General features: G+C 47.9%; 1 long non-coding RNA gene across 3 annotated transcripts; it reads left to right on the plus strand.

Moving 5' to 3' along the window:
• The first annotated feature begins 2,322 nt into the window (after positions 1-2,322).
• LOC143841803 (uncharacterized) lies at positions 2,323-21,474 on the plus strand. 3 transcript variants are annotated; one of them, XR_013232846.1, is made up of 5 exons: positions 2,323-2,407; positions 3,736-3,852; positions 6,330-6,485; positions 18,287-18,345; positions 20,363-21,474. It is a non-coding gene; the product is annotated as an uncharacterized LOC143841803 (long non-coding RNA). The 3 variants fall into 3 exon arrangements; XR_013232845.1 differs by lacking the exon at positions 2,323-2,407 and having other exon boundaries at positions 3,570-3,852; XR_013232847.1 differs by lacking the exons at positions 2,323-2,407; positions 3,736-3,852 and adding an exon at positions 4,616-4,736.
• Positions 21,475-22,390: the final 916 nt, after the last annotated feature.

Genomic DNA, 22,390 nt, shown 5'->3' on the forward strand with positions numbered 1-22,390 from the left:
TATGTCCTTGGGCCTTTTCTTTGCTGTCAAGCAGTACAACCATATTTGAAGCAGGACTTATTTTAATGAAAACACTGAGGTCTGAGTTATAATTGGGACTAGCCAAAGATGCTGGGTATTTGGATCCCTGTCTTCTATAGCCACCAGATGAAAACTGGAATATTCAAGAGTTCTTAAAGAACTTGACATTAAAACAGCCAGCAGCTTGTTTCTAACTGATTTATACAGAAGTGTTACTTAAAGAGAAGCAGATCATGTAGAGATTGCAAAACTGAATTTTGTGTAATTGCATTTCAATATTTATAAATATAGTAAAAGAACAACAATTTCACATTTTCTGTGATATAGGACTAGGCCTACATGTGGGCCAAAGAGAAAAAATATGTAGATGGAATGCTACCATAGGAGGGAGACCCAAAGCTTAGGAAACAGTGGACACTTTGGGATGCAGCCAGTCTGGGTAGGAAACAGCTGCAACACTATTAAGTTTAGTATAAAGCAATGGTTCTCAAACAGCGGGAACTCCAAAGTGGGTTCAGTTCTCTTGCAAATGATCAGCAGGCCAAGAGGAGAAAGGTTAAGCACAGAAAACCTCAAGGAATGAGTCCTATCATTCTGTCATTTGGAGGCATTTTCAGGAGTTGCACAATAAATTTCCAAAAAAGCCCCACACCATTGGAAATATACAAATTCAGGAGGGTCTCCAAGTGGGATTTTTCTCTCTCATTGGATTTCTGATTAAAAGGATGGTGCTGATTTCTGTGCCCTTATGTGTAGCAAATATCTATAAACATACAAAGCTTATCAATGAAAGATAACAAAATTGGGAGGAAATAAACCTAAATGAAATCTTGGAAACAATCTAGTTTATACACTGAGACAGCAGAACTGCCTTTACTGGGAGCCTAAAGGCCAAGTCTTCAAGGGATCCAGAAGAACGGCTGCAAATTGAGCTCTGGTTTACACTGTCCATCAGGGTGACCAAGGAAATTGTAATCCCAAATCTGGTCCATAAATCAGACTGGAATGAATTTAAATAAGCTGTATGATCCAAAAGATCATACTTACTTAAGTGCTTTATACAGAAATAAGATTTTGCTTTGGCCAATGGAACAATGTCAAGATCCAAGAAGAGGTTTTTTAGAGTTGGTCTAATGACCACTTCTTTAAAGTAATTTGGATTTCACAAAAAGCATTTATTACCAAGTTGTCCTAACAAGACATCTGTTTGTCTCTCAGAAGGATGTTACAACCCATGTAAGGAAAGACTTAGCTGAAGACACTAGGCCACACATCTCCATGCACCTTGTCAATTTCTGATGGGAGTTTGTGAGAGGAAATTAACTAAGTACATCTGGGCCCAGTGTACCTGAGGGAACATTTTAAGTCCCTATTCCCCTCACAGAGCTTAAAGAGTGCCGAGTGCAGAGTGCAGATTCTAACAGGTTGGTGATCCTCAGCAAACACAAGATTCACCTGACTGCAACTAGGGCCAGGACCTTTTCGGTCCTGTCCCCTACCTGGTGGGATGAGCTCCTAGAAGGGCTGAGGGCCCTGTTGGAGCTAACATAGTTTGGTTGAGGCCAGGTTAGGGAAGATCTATGTGGCCCCTCCTCCAAAACCAAAAACATCTAGGGTGATTCCGCATGAGTTTAATGTAGCAGAAGGCTTTCAAATTGTAAACGCTACTCATTTGCAGTTCCGCAAGACATTGCACACAATCTGCAACACTCCTGCGAAAAGTGATTCGTTGTAGCACTTCTAGGGAAATCAGGAAAAGTGGATTCACCCTTCAAAAAGCGCTACACTCTTGTGAACAATCTGCAACACTAGCGAAAAAGACCTGTGCATTCTCATTGTTGCGGTTCCAACAAAGTTCTTCCCCCTGGCTCTCTCTTCCGAACTTCTGGCGAAGCGATCGCCATTTTTTTTTCTCTGAGCGAGCGGGGAAAGCAACGAACCAGCGAGGCTTCATTCACCCAGCGAGGCTTCTCCGGCTACAGTCCCTTAACAGAAGTGCTTTAAAGTTCCCCTAAGTCCCCAAGCACAACACAGCCCCCTGTTTGCAAGTTCCCTTTATTTTCGGCCGAAAATCGCACCTGTGCGGGGGGGAGATTTTTTTTCCACTTGGGGGAGCTCAGCAACTCATAGCCAGCTAGATGGGTCTCTATGTTAGGAAGAATCAAGGCGTATTCATTGCAACGTGTGTGTGTTTTTTTAAACCTGTACTTAAAGGGAAAGGGGCTTTTCCGGAGCATGATAACAACCGCCTATTGGCGGTTCGTTTGATTGACGGCCAGGGGTGGGAACAAGCACAGAAAAAATCGCTTCCTTTCTAGAGATTCCTGCAAGACCGGAAACATGTGGGAAACGAATGAAACGCTACTGGATTCCACTACAAATGCAGGTATGCGTAACGCTGAGATTCCACTTTTTAAAATAGTGTTTCCACTTTGTGGAACCAATTGGCAACATTGGTCCTTGTGTGGAATGGGCCCTACTATCATATTCAGAATATCTAGCCACCATTTACTGTGAAATGGGGTTAAATCAGTTTGGTCGAATGGGGCTTCTGTGAGAGGGTTGGGGTGATTTTACTGTGTTTTATTTCTCTGTTGTGAACTGCTGCTTGACCGAGAGCTGCAGTCAGAACAGATTTATCAGTGCTGTGGTGAGCCCAAGGTCACCCAGCTGGCTACATGTCAGGAAGCGGGGAATCAAGCCCGGTTCACCAGATTAGAAGTCTGCGCTCCTAACCACTACACCAAGATGGCTCTCTAACTAACATTAGAACTAAAATTAGCTACATTTGAATAGATTGAGCAGCTATAGTACTGAGAAGGTACAAAATACTGGTGCTTAAAAGGTGAACTTTGTGAGACTCCATAGCATGAAGGCCGCAAAGCACAGAAAGCTGCCACTTTCTGGAATATGTTGGTCAAGTAAAAGTGGAAGCACTGGCCTCTCTAGCAGGACAGTATGGTCAATAGTATTGAACACTGGCTGTAGAGAGGTTCAGGAGAACCAACAATGGTGCACTCCTCCTGCAACTCTCCTAGACCGTTTACACACTGGAGGTTTCATGCCAGGCTCCAGGCTGGAGTTTAGTCGAGGCAGGTTGCCCCACCTCTTCCTGAACCCACATGGGGAAGCATTTGGCCCGGTGCATCTCATCTGCCCCCGATTTGTGCTCCTGCACGGGAGCTAGGGCAGTGAAGTTCCCAGTGCATAAACGATCCTAGTGAAGATCAGCTGTCAGGGTGAACTGAGATTTAAATAGGTTTAGAGAAGTCATCTAAGACTTACTTCTTAAATTCTACATAAACTGCTGAAAGAAACCAGATTTGTAATTTATATCTTAGGATACGTGGCTTATAAATCAGCATTTCGAGTTCAATAAAAAAAGCAGATTTATCAAAAAAGAGCAAACACTCCTCAACTAAAAATAGCTTGTGGCTTGTGTTTTAAGCTTTTATTCATTCTAAATATATTCTGTATGGTTTTGTATGTGGCTGAAGCAGAAAAGAAGGCACAGAATCAGGCCTTGTTTTATGAATTACAGAGAACAAAACGGGCATCTTCTGAATTACAGGAGAAGAATTCTATAAAAGAGTTGTGATGATGCCAAAAAACAGGAGAGCAAGCTTTACACATTGCATGCACAAATGAAAGAAGCTTCTATGAAGAGCTAGGCTTTAATTGTATGGCTTTGTTTTGTTTTACATAATCATGCAGCAGCTAAGAAGAACCACAGCGAAGGGTAACTCTGGACCGCTTTGCTGATCCTCATCGTATTGAAACTGGAGCAGCATATTTTGTACTTCAAAAATATATGAAGAATATAAAAGTAGGGTAGGGATTTTTGCATTACTCATGTAAAAATATTCTTAATGCTGTTTGAATGGAACCATCATTGTTAAAGATACAAAACCTCATTTGGGTCAGATGTTGCAACTCACACCTGGTGTAGATAAGCAGCAAAAGAAGGCAGGCTTGCCAACCAGCCTGAAGAAAATATTCTGTCCCTTTAATAGAGGCAATGGGCAGCTGAAGGTTGCCATGGCATGGACAGATATGACATCACCATCACCAAGATAAATAATATCCCAATAAGCCTCTATTAAAAGATTGGATCCCCCCCCCCCAGGCAGTTGGCATTCCTGGAGTGAGGTTACTTTATTTTGAGAAGGTGGAGTGAACTATGCTTACATTCTTAATGCTCCATATGGTTAATATATGCTGCAAATACATTTTAGCACAAAAATGGTTATTCATTGTTGTGACTTCTGTGCAGGTTGGCATGGGGACGGCAAGGACACAGGCCAGCCACAGAAAAGCTTTCCAAAGCTTTCCAGTAGGCTAGAAGTGCCCCTCTTCCTTCTAGTGCTTTTCTACCAAAATGGTCACATGACTGGGAGAAGGGGCACTACTCCTTCAGTTCTCATTTTGCCACAACAAAGGGAGGATCTCCACTACTGTTCCCTGTTTCTCCCTTACCTCGTTCCTGAGGTTGAGGAGACATATTTCTGTCAAAACTTTTATAAAACAGTTGCAGGTATGAGCGATCTTGCTTTGTCACCGATTTCCCCATTTTAGTGAATGATTACTGCAAGAGAACTCTGGAAAATTTAATCCTTCAGGAGAACTCTGGAAAATGTAATCCTGGAGTCTAAGAGAGTTCTGCCATCAGCACTACCCTCATCTCAGCACCCTGAGCCACCCCTTAATTTTTACAGGTTTGTGTATTGTATTCCCATACTTGTGCAGTGACATCAGAACCAATGCAGAAACTGATGTACAGGCAGACAGATCATGGTGACATCCTAGTAAGGGCTGTATCCAACACAACTTATTATTGTGCATTACTATTCCAAACAAAGGGCAAATTTTGATCTGTCCCTAACTGAACCCAAATTGGCACCAGTTATGTAGGTCATACAGACTAAGAACTCCATTGGTTTAAACAATGACGATGATTGCACCCTTTGCACCTTAATAACTGCCTTAGACTTCTATGAGACTTATTGCAAAGACCTGGTGTTGGCCCTGCTTACTTTCATTAACTCCAGAGTTAATTAGAACAAGCTGGCACTTTCATAACTTATGTAAAAGGCATGTGGTTAATTATAACAATAAACATGCTGCAAAGCACTTCATCTTTATTATATAAACTATGTTACATCAGCTTGATGATAGTTTGGTTTAGATGGGATTTCATATGATGAATAGAACCAATGATCAGAATTGCCCTCATTACAGTGAGCTTCATGTATAAAAATAGCAATAGCTGACAAAGTCATTATTGTACAATAGAAATGTTATCACTGTGTAAAATCCAGATCCACAAACCATTTACACAGAATCCCTGGATCTCTGCCAGCCACATCTTATTCACTTCAACAGGGTTCCAGCGCAAGCACTTCTGCTTAGCTAGTTTTTGGGTCAGGCTAGTGTTTTTTTGCAAACCATGCAGAAGCTTTTTTAAAAAACATCAAATGTCATGTCTGCATTATTAGATCTATGTGCTGAAGTTGTCCGCTCTTACAATAACTGGACTGATATGCAAATTTATACTTTGGGCTAGGAGAAAGGCAAGATTATGCAACTCTGTTTTCAGAAAAGGACAGTGAATCATTACCATCTCATTTTTGTTATTCTTTCACTGATATAAGTTTTTTGCAGTGGAAATAAAAGAAAATTAACTTTCTCAGCATGTGAAAGAATATGCAAATAGTACTAATCAGGACACATTCGTGCACATCAAACAAATCCATTACTTATACACTGTGGATTTCTATGGATTTTGTTCAGTGGAGTTGCATTTTGTCATCTCTTTCTGAGTCATATTTATTTCGGAATCATATGTGCAAGAATTATGCCAAAAATTATGCTGAAATAGCAAAATCAGTAGCCTGAGATAGCCCTTCTCTTTATATATATAAAAAGGGTCATGTTTGACACTTGGGGTGACGCCCTCTAGCGTTTTCATGGCAGACTCAATACGGAGTGGTTTGCCAGTGCCTTCCCCAGTCATTACCGTTTACCCCCCAGCAAGCTGGGTACTCATTTTACCGACCTCGGAAGGATGGAAGGCTGAGTCAACCTTGAACCGGCTGCTGGGATTGAACTCCCAGCCTCATGGGCAGTGCTTCAGACTGCATTTCTGCTGCCTTACCACTCTGCGCCACAAGAGGCTCTTCTTTATATATATAGAAGAAATAATTACTGACTATGTAGCAGTAATTACAACTACAAGTTGCAATGGATATAATTACTCTAGTTTCCTGATATTACCCATTTGTAGTCTAACTGATGGTCTTGCATTATAGGAGTTCCAGATTCCAGATGAATAATGAAAACTTTAACTTCCCAAATACACACACAAAACTGTAGGAGATCCCACACTATAGCAAGTTCTTTTGATTATTATGCCTGGGACATGGCTGTTTGATTATCGGCCACCGTATCTTCAAACCATGTGGCAGGTAAGAATCTTCCCTTAACTCATTCATGTTCAGAACAGCTCTGTGAGGCAGATCAAATGACCTTTCATGCAATTCTCTCCCCCCCCCCCAATCACTGCTACCACCAACAAAACAAACAACAGCTCAAAAATTAGTTTGTCAAAGAAAGGCTATATTAGAGTTTTTCTGCTAGCGTTTTAGTATTCCGTGTGCAGAGAATATTTTGAATGAATGAGCACTCGCCAGGTATGCCACTTCACCTGCTGTTTGTGGGAATTAAGGCTTGGTTCCACCTGCAAGGCCAACTACACCGGCACAGATCAGGTGGATGAGATCTCAATGTGTGGATGAGGAAGTGGCACAAGGAGGAAGGGTTTAGGTTTGTTAGGCATGGAGGATCTTTAGGACAAGCTGAACCTGTGCAAAACAGACAGGTTTCATTTGAACCAAAAGGGAACTAGGCTGCTGCTGATTAATATCCAAAACATGGCAGAGCCACTTTTACATTGGATCCTGGGGGGGGGGGGTGGAGGGAGAGAATTTGACAGGAGCTGAGGAGCTTCTGGTTCAGGACAAGTCAGTCCAAAGGGAAGGTTGCATAAACACGCAGGGCAATATTGATAGGGGCATAATAGAACTTGGGAGTGATGTCTCAATGGTAACAGAAGGCATTGTGTGGTGTTTAAGGCAGTGGTCCCCAACCTTTTTATCACTGGGGACTGGTCAGCACTTGACAATTGTACTGAGGCACGGGGGGGGGGTAGTCTTTTGCAAAGGACGTTGCCGCTGCCTGAGCCCCTGCTCCACTTGCTTTCCCACTGGTGCCCCTGACTCCCACTGCCCGCTGGGGGGCACTGCCAGCAGCAGCTACACATTGCCACATCGAGGGGCTGCCCCAGCCATGGCAGCCACTGGAGAGCACCAAAGGTGAGCCAGCAGCAGAGTGGCAGGGCAGCCCTCGAGGCAGCAGCTGGGGAGGAGGACGAGGAGGAGCTGTGGCCCGGTACCAACTGATCCACGGACCGGTCCCAGTCTCCGGACTGGGGGTTGGGGACCACTGGTTTAAGGGACCAAAGGAGGTAAGGGTTACTGGTGAATTACATTACAGATTTCTGCATGCCAGTGCTAGATGGGGGAGATGGAGTGTTTGCTGTTCCATGAAAATTTAGATATAGTAAGTATCTCAGAAATATGGTGGAATGAGGAGATACCGTCATTTCTGGGTATAAGCTCTATATGTTGGACTGGGAGAAATAGACTGGTGGCGGGGTTGCATTTTACATCGAAGAGGGCATAACAAAAGCAGTTAATGCTATTATACTGGGAGACTTCAACTACCTTCACATGGCCTCTGTTCAGTTATGCTGTAGAAATGAAATTCCTAGATATCATAAATGATCATGCACTGGAACAGTTGCTCACAGAGCCAACCAGAGGGGTAGTGATCAAGGACTTGGTTCTGAGCAGGTCTCAAGACCTGGTGAGAGATGTGGACATTGTTACAGCAACTTGGAACAGTGTTTATGGTCTATTAAGTTCAACATTCAAGTCAATAAAAAGTTACCCCTAAGTCCAAAACTGTAACATTTGATTTCAAAAGAGAATTTTACAAATATGAGAAGAATAGTAAAAAGAAAACTGAAGAAGAAAGTCAAATCCCTAAAGGATGCTTGGAAGCTATTTAAAACCCCAAATAGAATGTATTCCACAGGTCAGGGAAGACACAGCAAAGTATAAAAGGAATAGGGATGCCAGACCCCTCTGTTGGGGATGTGGGTCTCTTGCTGCCAGGTGCTACATCTCTTCTGCCAGCCAGCTGGCTGGAGGGGGAAATTACCTCCCCCCTTCAAAGGGAGGGTATTTCAGCAATGCACCTAGTTCAGTATTTCAGCAATGCATATATGTGACCTGGAAGTGAAATATGCACATCAGGGATGACACTCTGGTTTGAGACAAAACCAGAGCATTGTCCTCAATCATAACCAGAACATTGCCCTCAACATTCTTATATCACTTCTGGGTTATATAGGCATGTTGCTGAAATGCCAGATGTGCCTCCCTGCTCCTAGTAAATGTGCCCCACTAGCTGCTCAGAAGAATGTGATAACTCTCAAAGGAAGGCCTGTGTGGTTAACAATGCAAGTCAAGGAAGCTATAATAAGAAAAGAGGCTTCTTTTAAAAAGTGGAAGGTGTGCCCCAGTGAATTCAACAGGAGGGACCAAGGTAAAAAAACAAACCCCGATATCAGTAATTACACATGCAAGATTGTAAGGAGCATTGTAAGGCCACCACAAGAAAGGTCCTTACCCCAGTGGATGCCAGATGAGTGTCCTGGGGTCTAGTCACTGCAAGTAAGTTGCAAGTCAAAGAATACAGATTTCGGGGGGGGGGGGGACAATCCAAAAGATGCAGGCTACCATGTATGAAGGTCCCAACCCATCTAGGTGTCGTGGTTCGGTCCTTGGTGGCTTGGGAACCGGACCGAACCCCGCCATCAGAGGCGCCCGCGATCACGGAGGTAGGGCATGGTGATCATAGGCAAGCCGGCAGCTGGGCGCCCCACCCGATCGTTGAGGTGGCAATGGCCGCTAAAGAACCTCAATGTCCCCTTTTTGACAAGGGCCCGGAGATGGCCCTTTGTTCCAGGAAAATGGGCCATCAGGAACCCCGGAAACCTCGCATATGTGCATGAGTCATGATTGTATCAGCATGTTCCCTCCGCAAGTACTGGGTGGGGCAATACAGCCTAAGGAGGTGGGTTTTGTATAAAAGGGAGCTTCCACCTGGAGTTCGGTGGAAGCTCTTACTCCATACCAGCGGACTCCACGTTGCTGAAATAAAGCTTGTTCCTGTTGTATCGTTCACCAGGCCTGGCGTGACGTTTTCTTCAAAGGGGCACCCTGTTTTTTCAGTTAGCAAGCGGGTCCCCGACATCGTAAGAGCTTCCCACCGAACTCCAGGGTCGGCATCGCATCCGAGCGCTTATCGGGACGGATCCAGAGATGGCGTTTTCAAGCAACGGGGCGGTCTCGACCCCCACGAACCCCGGGAACATGAGTTTAATGTCCCCGGGAGATTTCCTCCAAAAATCGGGGGGCCAGGAGCAGCTGTCCGGGACCCCGAGACCCTCGGCAGCGGCGGCCAAGGGAAGGCGCCGGGCCATGGGGTTCCCAAGCACGGCGGGGAGCGCGCCGAGGTCTGGGGGGTTGGCCCCAACCTGGGACACCCAGCTGAGGCAGGCGCTTCGGCCGGTAGGACCTGAGGAATCCCTAGAGGACCTGCGGCGGGCCATGGCGGACTTGGCCAGGCGCTTGCAGGCAGCTGAAGCCCGTGAGCAAGCTCGGGCCGGGCCCGGAGGGACTGGTAATACAACGGCGGAGGGGATCGCGTCGAGTGAGGACGTCTCCAGCGACGAGGACGAGCCCGGCACTGGTGAGCGGGCCCTGACCCCGACCCGGAGCAGTTTTCAGTCCCGAGTAGGCGAGACGGCCAGCGGAGAGGCGAGACAGCAGAGGATCTCGGGGGAGCGGGGGAGCCGACGGGGCGGCGAGAGCCGGACCAACGCAGGAGCGACGTGCAAGGCAGGGAGCGGCACGGCGTCGTTGGGCAAGTTGGTAGCCGGTGGAGCGGAGCAGGACGAGACGGCGGACGCCGAGAATCCCGGATCCGGAGGGGGTCGGACTACTCTCCCAAACGTTCCCCCCCAGAGCTTAAGGCGCGTTTCGACGGGACGCCGGACGACCTCCCGCAGTTCCTCCTCCACGCGCTGACGCATGCCCGGAGGTATGGAGACCGGTATGAGGACTCCGAGGACTTGGTCTGGGGGGTGGCCTCGTGTCTCCAGGGCAAGGCGGGTCAGTGGTACCTAGGGTTGGCCGAGCGCGGCGACCCGGCAACTCGGGACCTGCAGGACTTCGTGGTCGCGCTCCGCCGACGATTCCAGGACCCCCAGGCTGAGGACAAGGCAAAGAGTCGGATCAAGGGACTTCGACAGGGTACTAGGGGGGTTATGGACTATATAGACATTTTCCGGAGGGAAGCAGGCAAGGTGTTCTCCTGGAACGAGGAGACCCAAATCGAGTACTTCCGGGAGGGCCTTAACCCGAAGCTCAGGGAATGGGCCGTGATCAAGGGGACGGAAGAAGATCTGTCTACACTGGAGGGGTGGTGTTTTGTGGTCGCCAAGCTGGAAGCCAGCCTGGGTTGGGCCGCCGCACCCCCCCGGGAGGCCAAAGGCGGGTCAGCCGAGGCGCCGAGACCGGGCCCCGACAACTCTCGCCCCAAACGACCCCCGAACCCCGAGCGGGAAAGGAGACGCCGGGAAGGTCTGTGCCTGAAATGCGGGGGGTCAGGACATTTCGCAGCAGCGTGCCAACGGCAAGGGGGGGAGGACCGCGGGCTCTCCCAGGGGGGAGGTGCGACACGCCCCCAGCAGGCACGCCGGGCGGAGGACCTCCGCAACGAACCGGGAAGCGCCCAGGCGACGGGAAACGGCCAGGACCTGCTGTAGACGGCGCCGGGCAGCAGGTCCCGCGGTGCGAGGGAAAACCCCTACAGCATGAGGCGCGACCTCCGAACGTGGTAATTTTAGAGCTCCGGAACCCGGAGAACGGACTAAGTTGGGTGGGGGAGGCTCTTTTGGACTCTGGATGCGACCACAGCATGGTCCACCCCCAGATAGCCCGGGCTTTGGGGCTACCGAAGCGCATTCGGAAGGTTCCCCTGGTTTTCGTCCAGATGGACGGCAGCCCGATTCAGGGGGGACCTTTCGGGGAGGAGGTGGGTCCTATCGCCATCCACATAGGGGACCACCAAGAGCTGCGGTGGCTGATCCAGGTCCCCGTAGCGGGATATCGGGCGGTGTTGGGCCTGGATTGGCTGAAGGAACACAACCCCGTGGTGGACTGGCGGGCGGGGACCCTGAAGTTCGACTTGACGGTGGGTGCACGGCATCGGGTCCCCCACGAGAATTCCAGCCACAAGAGGACGGCGGCGCGTCCCAGGGGAGCGGCGGCGGCGCAGCAGGAGATACCAGAGCCCGAGGTCCCGCCAGAGTACCGAGACCTCGCAGCCGTTTTCAGCGAGCGGGAAGCGGACGAGCTACCCCCACACCGCCGCACGGACTGCGCTATCAACATCCCAGAGGGGGCGGTACTACCCAAAGGGCGCATCTACAAGATGAGTGAGGGTGAGCTCAAGGACCTCCGGGAGTTTTTGGGTAAAAATCTGGCCCGAGGTTTCATCCGGCCCGCTTCCAGTCCCATGGGAGCTCCAGTCTTGTTCGTCCGGAAAAAGGATGGGTCCCGACGGCTGTGCCAGGACTACCGGGGCCTCAACGCCATCGCAGCGGGGAACGCTTACCCCCTCCCGCTGATCCCGGATTTGCTGGCCCGGCTGGGCAAAGGGACTCTGTTCACTAAGCTGGACCTAAGGGAGGCGTACTACCGGGTACGCATCCGGGAGGGGGATGAGTGGAAAACAGCGTTTAACTGTCAATTGGGACAATTCGAATTTAAAGTGATGCCGTTCGGTTTAAGCGGGGCACCTGGGGTTTTCATGAGTCTAATTAATGAGGTGTTGCAGGACCTTCTGTTTCAGGGGGTGGTTGTTTATTTGGATGACGTCCTGATCTACAGCCAAGATCCCCAAGAGCACGTGACCCTGGTGAGGGAGGTGTTAAAGCGCCTGCTGGCAAACCACCTATACGTGAAGCTGGCTAAGTGCGAATTCCACCGTCCCTCCCTGGACTATTTGGGCTACCGCATCTCAGCCCAGGGCATAGCTATGGACCCCGAGAAGGTGCAGGCGGTGCTGGCCTGGGAAAGGCCCCGCACCCGGAAACAGCTACAAAGCTTCCTGGGGTTTGCTAACTTTTTTAGAGGCTTCATCCCCAGATACTCCTCCGTAGTGGCTCCCCTCACGGACTTGCTAGGTACCAAGGGGAGAGGTCCTCGCGCCACGCGGCCCAGCGCAGTGCTCGGCTGGAATGAGAAATCGGAGGCAGCGTTCCTGGCCCTCAAGCAAGCTTTCGCGTCTGAGCCCACGCTACTGCACGTCGACCCAACCCAGCCGATGGTGGTACAAGTCGACGCCAGCGACGCAGCAGCCGGGGCGGTTCTCCTGCAGCGAGACAAGGCGGGACAGCTGAGGCCGGCGGCCTACCTCTCACGAAAATTCGCCGAAACGGAGCGGAACTGGTCTACCTGGGAGAAGGAGGCGTTTGCGATTAAGTTCGCCCTCACCGAATGGCGGCATTGGCTGGAGGAAACAGAGGAGCCGTTCGAGGTCTGGACAGATCACAAGAATCTGGAGGCACTCCGGCAACCGCGATCCCTGAACGCCAAGCAGATGAGGTGGGCGGAGTTCTTTTCGCGGTACAATTTCAAGCTTGGTCACATCCCCGGCAAAGAGAATTTCCTCGCGGACGCCCTCTCCCGTCTGCCGCATTATGGGGAGGGGTACGCTCCCTGCACCAGGTCCGTGTTTGGTGAGGAGCAGCTGGGACGGGGGGTCGTCACTAGGCGTCGGGCCAGGGAGGAATGGGAGCCCGACCCGGCGACCGCCCCGCTCCGAGACCGCCTAGTGGCAGCCTACGGGACAGACGAGGAGCTGGCTGAGCTCCGGGACTCTTTGATTTTGGACTCCGGTCTCTGGCGGAGGGGGGAGGCTGTCTACGTCCCGGAAGGGCTACGACGGGAAGCCCTCAGCCTCTGCCACGATGCTAAGACCGCCGGGCACTTCGGTTTCGTAAAATCCTGGAAGTTGGCCCGGCGGCGGTTTTGGTGGCCCAGTCTGCGGCGGGACACAAAAGCTTACGTCAGTGGTTGTCCTGTCTGCCTGACCTGCAAGCCGGGGGTTGGCAAGCCGAAAGGTCTGCTGCACCCGCTCGAGGTCCCGACCCGGCCGTGGTCAGTGATCTCCATGGACTTTATAACAGACTTGCCTCCCAGCAAGGGGAAAACGGTGGTCTGGGTGGTGGTAGATCTATTTTCCAAACAGGCCCATTTCATTCCTTGCGCCAGTGTCCCCAGTGCTTCACAATTGGCTCGGATGTTCCTGGATCACGTGTTCCGACTGCACGGGCTGCCGGACAAGGTGATTTCCGATCGGGGCTCACAATTCGTGTCCCGGTTTTGGCAAGCTTTCCTGCGCCTGTTAGACATCGAGCAAGGGCTGAGCTCCGCTTACCACCCCCAGACGGACGGGCAGACCGAGCGGGTTAATCAAGTACTGGAGCAGTACTTGCGGTGTTTCGGTTCCTATCATCAAGACACCTGGGTGCCCCTGCTCCCCCTGGCCGAGTTCGCGTACAACAACGCAGACCACAGCAGCACGGAGATGTCGCCTTTTGCCGTCGTCTACGGGACAGACCTGAGACACTTCCCGGAGCTTGGAGAGGTCCCCGCCCGGGAATCGGCCGACCTTCGCGAGTGGGGGAAGCGTGCCGGGAGCTGCTGGAAGTCGCTGCAGGAGCAGCTCCACAAAGTCAAGGCAGCGCAGAAAGAGGACGCCGACCGGAAGAGACGACCAGCTGAAGAGATCCGACCGGGGGATCGAGTTTACCTTTCCACCCGGAACCTACGGTTGAATTTGCCCAGCAAGAAGCTAGGCCCTCGGTTTTTGGGGCCTTTCGAGGTCTTGGCCCCGATCAACGAAGTTTCGGTCAAGCTCAAGCTCCCCAAGAACCTCCGGCACATCCATCCCGTCTTTCACGTGAGCCTTCTAAAAAAAACTCCGGACGGTGACGTTTGGCACCCCGTGTTTTCCCCGCCAGCGCCCGAGGTCCTGCCGGGGGGGGAGCACCACGAGGTGGCGGATATCCTGGACTCTAGACTCCACAGGGGGAAGTTGCAGTACCTCGTGGAATGGAAGGACTTCGCTTTGGGGGACCGGGAATGGGTCTGGGCAGCGGACGTCCTTGCGCCCCGACTCACTGAACGTTTCCACAAGCGGTATCCTGGCCGTCCCGGGGGGTTGGAGAATGGACCTTTGGGGGGGCAGAATGTCGTGGTTCGGTCCTTGGTGGCTTGGGAACCGGACCGAACCCCGCCATCAGAGGCGCCCGCGATCACGGAGGTAGGGCATGGTGATCATAGGCAAGCCGGCAGCTGGGCGCCCCACCCGATCGTTGAGGTGGCAATGGCCGCTAAAGAACCTCAATGTCCCCTTTTTGACAAGGGCCCGGAGATGGCCCTTTGTTCCAGGAAAATGGGCCATCAGGAACCCCGGAAAACCTCGCATATGTGCATGAGTCATGATTGTATCAGCATGTTCCCTCCGCAAGTACTGGGTGGGGCAATACAGCCTAAGGAGGTGGGTTTTGTATAAAAGGGAGCTTCCACCTGGAGTTCGGTGGAAGCTCTTACTCCATACCAGCGGACTCCACGTTGCTGAAATAAAGCTTGTTCCTGTTGTATCGTTCACCAGGCCTGGCGTGACGTTTTCTTCAAAGGGGCACCCTGTTTTTTCAGTTAGCAAGCGGGTCCCCGACACTAGGGCATTAAAGGTAACCAGTACCTTGAATTTGATTCAGAGTTCAATTGCCAGCCAGTGCAGCTGCTTTAAGACAAAGATATAATCTCATCATCAGTCTTGTAGCTGCATTTTAGACTGCTTGTAGTTTCTGGAACACCTTCAAGAGCAGTTCTATGTACAGCACATTACAGTACTCTAGGTGGGAGGTGACTGTGGTATGAATTACCATGGCAAGGTCAGAATGGGAAAGATATGGAGATAGTCAGCAGGCTTGTGGCAAGAAGAAAAATGCCATTCTCTCTCTCTCTCTTTCTCTCTCGCACACACACACACACACACACATATGCATATATACATGCATGCATGTATATATGTATATATGGAACATTGAGGAAATAATAGCTCATTAAGGAACTCCACACTCAGGAGAGGTCTCGGAGGAACACTTACTCCCAACTGCTTCTCACCAACGATGTCACAGGAGAAATGAAAGGAACCACACTGAGGCAGTCCCATGAACCCCCATTGAGGCCAGGGGGTAGGAAACTCAGGCCTGGGCTGATTCTTTACTTACTTTGTTTATTCCATTGTGGATCCTGCTGAATTCAGATTGATTTGAACATGGGTCTTCCCCTATCTAATCCCCCCCCCCCCCTGATTGAAACAGAAAAGTGTTCTGCAACTGATTGCACCTTTACTCATACCAATTTTTCAAATATTAAGGGTTATATCTACTCCAGGATATTGTGGGGGGAAGGTAGGGTCATTCCGGATCAACCATACTTGTTGTAGATGAAAAATTTAAATAATCCAAAATCAAAATGGAAATCACATTCTGTGTAGATGACAGGGACTGAAATGACCTGGGTTTGGAATAAAAGCTCCATGCAGATTCAGCCCTGGATACCAGCAACAATTCTCAACTCCCCCAGCCACCTGATAGCTTTGCTTGTCACCTCTCTTTGTCAGTGCTTCCCCTACCTCCAATGTCAATGCTGTGCTTGTCCAACTCCCTCCCCCTCCCTCGCTTACTGCCTCACAGGTACAGCAGGCTAAACGGGGGAGGGGGGCAGGGACACAACAGCCTGCCATGAATGGCACTTAATGTTAACAGAAAGCAAGATTTAACAATGTTAGTATGTACAAAATAATGTTGCATTTCCATTTAGATTCCAAAGATTTCAGCTCATGGGGACTCTTCTAAGCACAGTGCCTCATCTCATCCCAACATTTCTCATTTCGCTTTTTCATGGGAGAACATGTAGGGTGTGCCAGAATCTACATTGCATTACAACAGTAAAGTTCATGGGGAAAACGTACCCCATATAGTAACAGTATTGAATACCAAATTTTATTAGAATTTATATACATTACTAGCTTCAAAGATTTGAAAGGGTCCCCTCCCCTGCCCCCTGGCCAGGCAGCTTAAGGTGGCTTTGGGCTGCAGCTTGCAGCCGGATCAAGTGGGGGCAGGTGGGGGCTGGCCAGCTCATTAGCAGGCCAGGGGCAGAGCTCATTAGCAGGCAGTCAGCAGCAGGCCTAGCCTAGCAGGCCAAGAGGCCTTCGTTAGCAGGCCCAGCCTAGCAGGCCCCCCACCATGACCCTTTGCCCAGGGCTCTCTCCCCTTACCTGCTGCCTACTCCACTGGGCACTGAGGCATGTTTGAAAGAGGCTAGAGCCCAGGGATGGAGGGCGGGAGCTGCAGGGGCAGGGACAATCAGAGTGCAGCCAACTTTGCTGGCTGCATCCTGATTGGCCCTATTCCAACTTGGACAGCTGGACACGTTCCACCCCCCAGGCTGTTTCACAAAAATATAGAGGAACCATGGATAAGGATTGTATAAAGCAACAGAAATATAAATTAATTAATTACCTCCAATGGATCATAGGAATTTTATGGCTTTAGTTTCTAGGAACTGCATTAAAAAAAAATCTGTTTCCATCTGCTTTTGGAGTATCATTAACAAGAAAATACTAGCATAGGAAATGTTTGAAATCTTTTTTTTATTTAAAAGTCAGACAGCAGTAATTAAATGAGGATCATTAAAGGCATAGTGCTAATTGTAGTGGAAATGAACACTGGTTTTCTCCAGACTGTCAATCATTTTACTCAATTGTCTCTTTATATTATGCAAATATGCTACACATTAGTCAAGGCTAAGTGCTTGAAGACTAATTTTGCCAAATGCTTCTGGAGAAAGAGACACACATTAAGGACTTTGTACTATTGTTAATTCAGATCAATCCTACAAAGGCAGCACAGCCACAGAAGGTGACCATGGGACTCTCACTGCACTCTATTTTGTTGTTGTTTCAAGTAAAATTATTGATTGGTTATTTATTGAAGGCTAACCGTTGGTTCTTCTGAGGTAGGCAAAATTATCAAGAGAGTAAGGAGTTACTTAGGGGTAGTTTACTTGGTTATTTAGAAAGTGGATATTGCATCTGTATGGAACAGCAAAGTTCCATATTCATTTGAATATTTATTCATTCATTTGATTTATATACTGCCCCTCACTGCAACGTCTTGTATGGCATGACATACAGTACGTTACTATAGATAGAAGGCTGGTTCTTAGTCCAAGAAGCGTAAGTAACATGTGGCTGAGGCACAAGGTGTTTCTATGCTGTGATAGCACAGGGACACACCAGAGGTGTCTATGTGGTTCAGGACCTTCCTGGTTCCTGGCTAGGGTTTCCAAGTACCCACTGGCAGGGGTTGGGGGGCAGGGTTGCTAGTTTCATATTAGGGAACTCCTGGAGATTTGGTTGTGGAGCCCAGGGAGGAGAGGAACTCCAGTGGGGTACAATGAGAATCTGATCTCTGTAGCCTGGGGATGAACTGAAATTCCTGGGATCCCCAGGTCCCAGCTGGAGATTGACATTGTTATTTCTGTCTGGCAAGGTTGGGAAGACAGGTTCATGTCTGGCAATTCCTGGTGGCAAGGTTGGGAAGAAACCCATTGCCTCTTGTACCTGCCCAAGGACACACTGGGTCTCAGCTAAGACCATAAGGTGCTGGAAGTACTTCTGATGGTCTCACCTGATTCCTAGTCAATGGCTGCACACCTAGTGGGGTATACATGAGAGCCAGTTTGGCGTAGTGATTAAGAGCAGTGGCCTCTAATCTGGCAAGCTGGGTTTGATTCCCTGCTCCTTCACATGCCGCAAGCTGGGTGACCTCGGGCCAGTCAGTTCTATTAGAGTTCTTTCAACCCCACCTACTTCACAGGGTGTCCGTTGTGGAGAGAGGAAGGAAAGACAATTGTAAACTACTTTGAGATTCCTTTGGAGAGAAACAAGTGGAGTACAAAAAAAACCCTCTTCTTTTCTTCTCATCTTCTAGTTTATGCCAGGAGACCTGCCCCACTGCTGCAGCATGAGATGACAGATGATAGTGAATTGGTATGTGCATGCGTCTGTGAACAATATAAAACACTAAATAATGGTAATAATGATTAAAAGGCAGTTGTGATAAACAAAAAGCATTAGAAACTACAGTTCTGGAGTGACAGAGAAGACCAACCCCACTACCCATAATTAAACATCAAAGGCCTTATAAAATAAAAAGGTCTTCAATTTTAAAAATTCTTCCAAAAGCTGCAGGTGAATGGTCAGGTATCCAAAGGCCACCTCAATCAGGTGTTTAAAAAGATATAGCAAAAATAATTAGAAAAATACAAGGACCACACAACTATAAATCTGTATGATTTTTAAAAATCAGGAGCCTCCAAAGAAGCAGGTTACATATCCAGCTAATCTAATAGAAGTCTACACTTTTAATATCACAAAAATCTGTAAATCTGCCTGTTGGAGTGCCATCCATCTCTACCTATTTCCTGTACTATACTGGCAACCAACTGGGATGGCCTTCTTACTTCAATAGGCTCCAAGCAAATGGTAAGCATCTATGACAAGTGCTACTGCTTGGGTTCATGGTAACTCCTTCTCCCCATCTTCCAACAGCTTCAGTTATTTGAAAAATCAGATATTGAAGATGGGGGGGGGGCACATAAACAGGTGGTGTAACAGGTGGTGACATCACTTTGGTAAAAAAAAAAAACAGAAGTGACGTGGAGAAATCCTGGATTGACAAAAATAGTGGTAAAACCAAAATCAAGACATCATTTCCCTTTTTAGCTGAAACTGACACCAGCATGCTGTGGTGATGGTGCTCCTCGGTTCTCCTTCGTTTCCTCCCATGAGAGTTTCAGATGCTGGCAGACCATGCATTAATGAGGAAATCTCTTCTATAGCAAAAGCTCCTGCAATGCTTACGTTAGCCACAGCTATATTCTTCCTCCCATGATAAAATGTGACCCTCAAATTTAACTGCAGGATTCAAAATTCCCTGTAAGCCAATAAAAGGCAGCTCATTATGAGCCTGCAAACCATGTGACTTTGTCCAAACATTATTAACTTTAGTGAAAAAAGAAGGTGGAGGCCATCTGCCAATTCTAGATATGACATGTTGTACCAATTTAACGCCATGTGTTTGTCAACACTGTAACCAAAGTGAGAGTAAGCTGTGAATTGCAACTTCTGCTTTTCTGTTAAATGTTGACTTGACTGGGCTTCATCCTCCAGTCACTATTTCATCTCCCCCACCCCCACCCCCAATTCCACAGTGGTACCTTATGCTGTCTGACACACAACTTTCCTAGGCCTTATGTCTCTCTGGTTGTGATCATGAATAACTGCAGATCTTGAGTGGGAAGATCCATATTCAATAAGTTCTATTGGGCACAGAAACACAGTGGATTCATTCTTATGGCTAATCATTAACCAAGGATGCATAAAACTTTCTTTTCCTATTATATCACAATGTGTGATACGTTACGTTAGCCACAGCTAACGTATGTGTGATATAACCTCTAGGATAAGGGTAGTTATTATTAGCACATGATACATACATGCAGAAGCTACTCTTGCCATCTCCATTGATATACATGGGCAAGATTTAATTTTATATGATAGGTTTATATTTTGTTAAGCCACATGCTTTACATTTTAAGCTCCCACAGAATTAGGAGAGAACTCCTGTTCTTTCCTCTCCAACCTTTGGTGCTCACCACAAGCTCAGCAACTGGCCTGCTCCCTCCCCCAACCAATGAATTGACAAGTGCCTTCCCATCCCCTTGCTTATGACTCTCATAAAGGCAATGCAAGCCTCTGTCAGCCTCATTCAACTTGACACCTGTTTCACTTTAAGAGAGGCTCCTATAAATAGAAAAGAGAACACAAACCTCTCTGGCATAGTGTAGTATTCTAGAAAATGTGAACGACAACCAGGCCTGGGGCTGGGGCCAGTGGGGGGTAGGGGAGGAGAAGAGGCAAAAGAGACACTATCTTCCCTAAAAACCTGGCAAGCTCTAAGTTCATTGCTTTTAATTTAAATGCTCATTTCTTTTTCTATTTTCAGACCCTCTCTGGGATTTAAGGAATGTTGCGACGTGCTGGTTCTAAAGCCCTAAGTACAAGATGGTCATGGCTGGCTGGGAAGAGGCATGTTCTAATGGCAACAAATCACTAGTCAGCAAGCAGCCTTCAAACTTTTGCACAAAAGCTCAGAGGGTTCAGTGTGTGTGTGTGAACATTTGTTGGCCTAATATGGCTAAATGCACTGTCATTGAAAGCCAGATAAAGGTGTAATTTGGTAAAGGTAAAATTTTGTGATGTCAGTCAGTGTACTGAAACAAAGGGACATTCAGTTACAAGATCGTATGCAGGATTTTTAAAAGAGGAGGGAGAATTACACATACATTCCAGAACGTTGGTGAAACTTCTTAATCTCACTTTTTCTTGAATTGTTAAACAGTTTTTGTATTATTTTTCCATCCTCTACCATTGGCAATAGGTTTTCATTTATTCAATGAGTGGCTTTTTGTATTATTTTTAATGGGGGGGGGATGCCCCAACCCTCCCCCCTCCCCCCTCCCTTGTTTACAGCCTTGTTCAGTTAATATTGTGAGTTCCTGTTCTTCAAAGCTTGGCTTGGCTGTCTAAATCAAGCTCAAGGCTCAAACCAAGCCTGGTTTTTCAAGGTATGTAGCTGAAATTTCATGATGATGAATTCTTGGCTCAGATTCCTGACATTTAACTGAAAACCTCTTTCTATCAAAATACCAATGCAATCCTAAGCAGAGTTGCACATTTTAAATCCACTGAAGTCCAAGGGGATAAGGGGGATTGCACCATGATTTGTTTACATGTTCATTTCCTTACAAATGACTTGCATTGGCTGTCCTTGCTCCTCTGAAGCCCAGAAGCAGATCTTAAGAAGCAATAATGAAAAGTGGATGTGCCTTTTCTGGATGTGTGCCTTTTCCTCACAACCTCTGGGTGTGAAGATGTATGTGGAGGTCAGAGGGTATGGTTCCAGCCCAACCACTTGCACCTTGAAATAAAGAGCGGAACATGCATCATCATTGCACAGATTGTATCACCTTGTGTGAACTGTGTCCAGCATTTTTTTTGACTTCTGTAAAACAGATGCCATGTTTTATCACCTAGGTGTAAACTGCACGGAGCTTTTATTCCAACCCCAGTTCGATTCAGTCCCTGCCCTCTACACAGAATGCGATTTCCGTTTTGATTTGGGACAATTTAAATTTTCCTTCTGTAGCAAGAAGGATTGATCCGGAGTGACCCTACCTTTATTGTGCGATATCTTGGAGTGCTTTTAATGCTCAATATATTTTAAAATTGCATTGTTTTGAATCTGGGCTCTCTCCGTGATAGGGAACCCATGATTGGCCACAGGTGGTCATGTGACAAGCCTGCCTTAAGGGAGAAGCCCCTAATTTCTCTCAACTTCTGTTGGTCTTGGATTTTTTTTTCTGCCTTCTTCGATCCTCTTCCCCCCCTCCTTCAAGAAAAGAAAGGGTTTTTTCCTCCCTCCTCTGACTTCTTGGATCCTCTCCCCCCCTTCAAGAAAACTAAGAAAGAGTCTCCATTTGCCCCCCCCTCTTCTGAGCCTCTCTAACCATGTGCAGAACACTTTTCCGTTTCAATGGGGAGGGGAGGAAGACTTGAGTTCAAATCAATCTGAATTCAACAGGATTGACAATGGAATAAACATTGTTTCTGTTCTTCATCACAAACTAGTGCTTCCATCTTCTCCAACATTGTACTAAGGGCATTGGTCACCAGTGGCATCCCTTACTTACTTATGTACTTAATTATTTATTTGATTTTTATCCAACATTTCTCCAGAGACTTCTGACAATATATAAAAATCCCTATAAAACATCATAAAACCCCATCCCATTACTGAACAGACAGAACATTTACATAAAACAAGATCGGCAGCATAATCCCCCCTATCCCTGCAGCCATCCACACCACATGGTGGGTATGCTACATGTTGCTGTGTAGACTGAGGAGGGGCCCCATTGTTTCTAGCCCTGACCTTAATGAAAGATCTGACAGAAGAGCTCCATTTTGCAGG

This window comes from Paroedura picta, chromosome 7, assembly GCF_049243985.1.
Source record: "Paroedura picta isolate Pp20150507F chromosome 7, Ppicta_v3.0, whole genome shotgun sequence".
NCBI lineage: Eukaryota > Metazoa > Chordata > Lepidosauria > Squamata > Gekkonidae > Paroedura > Paroedura picta.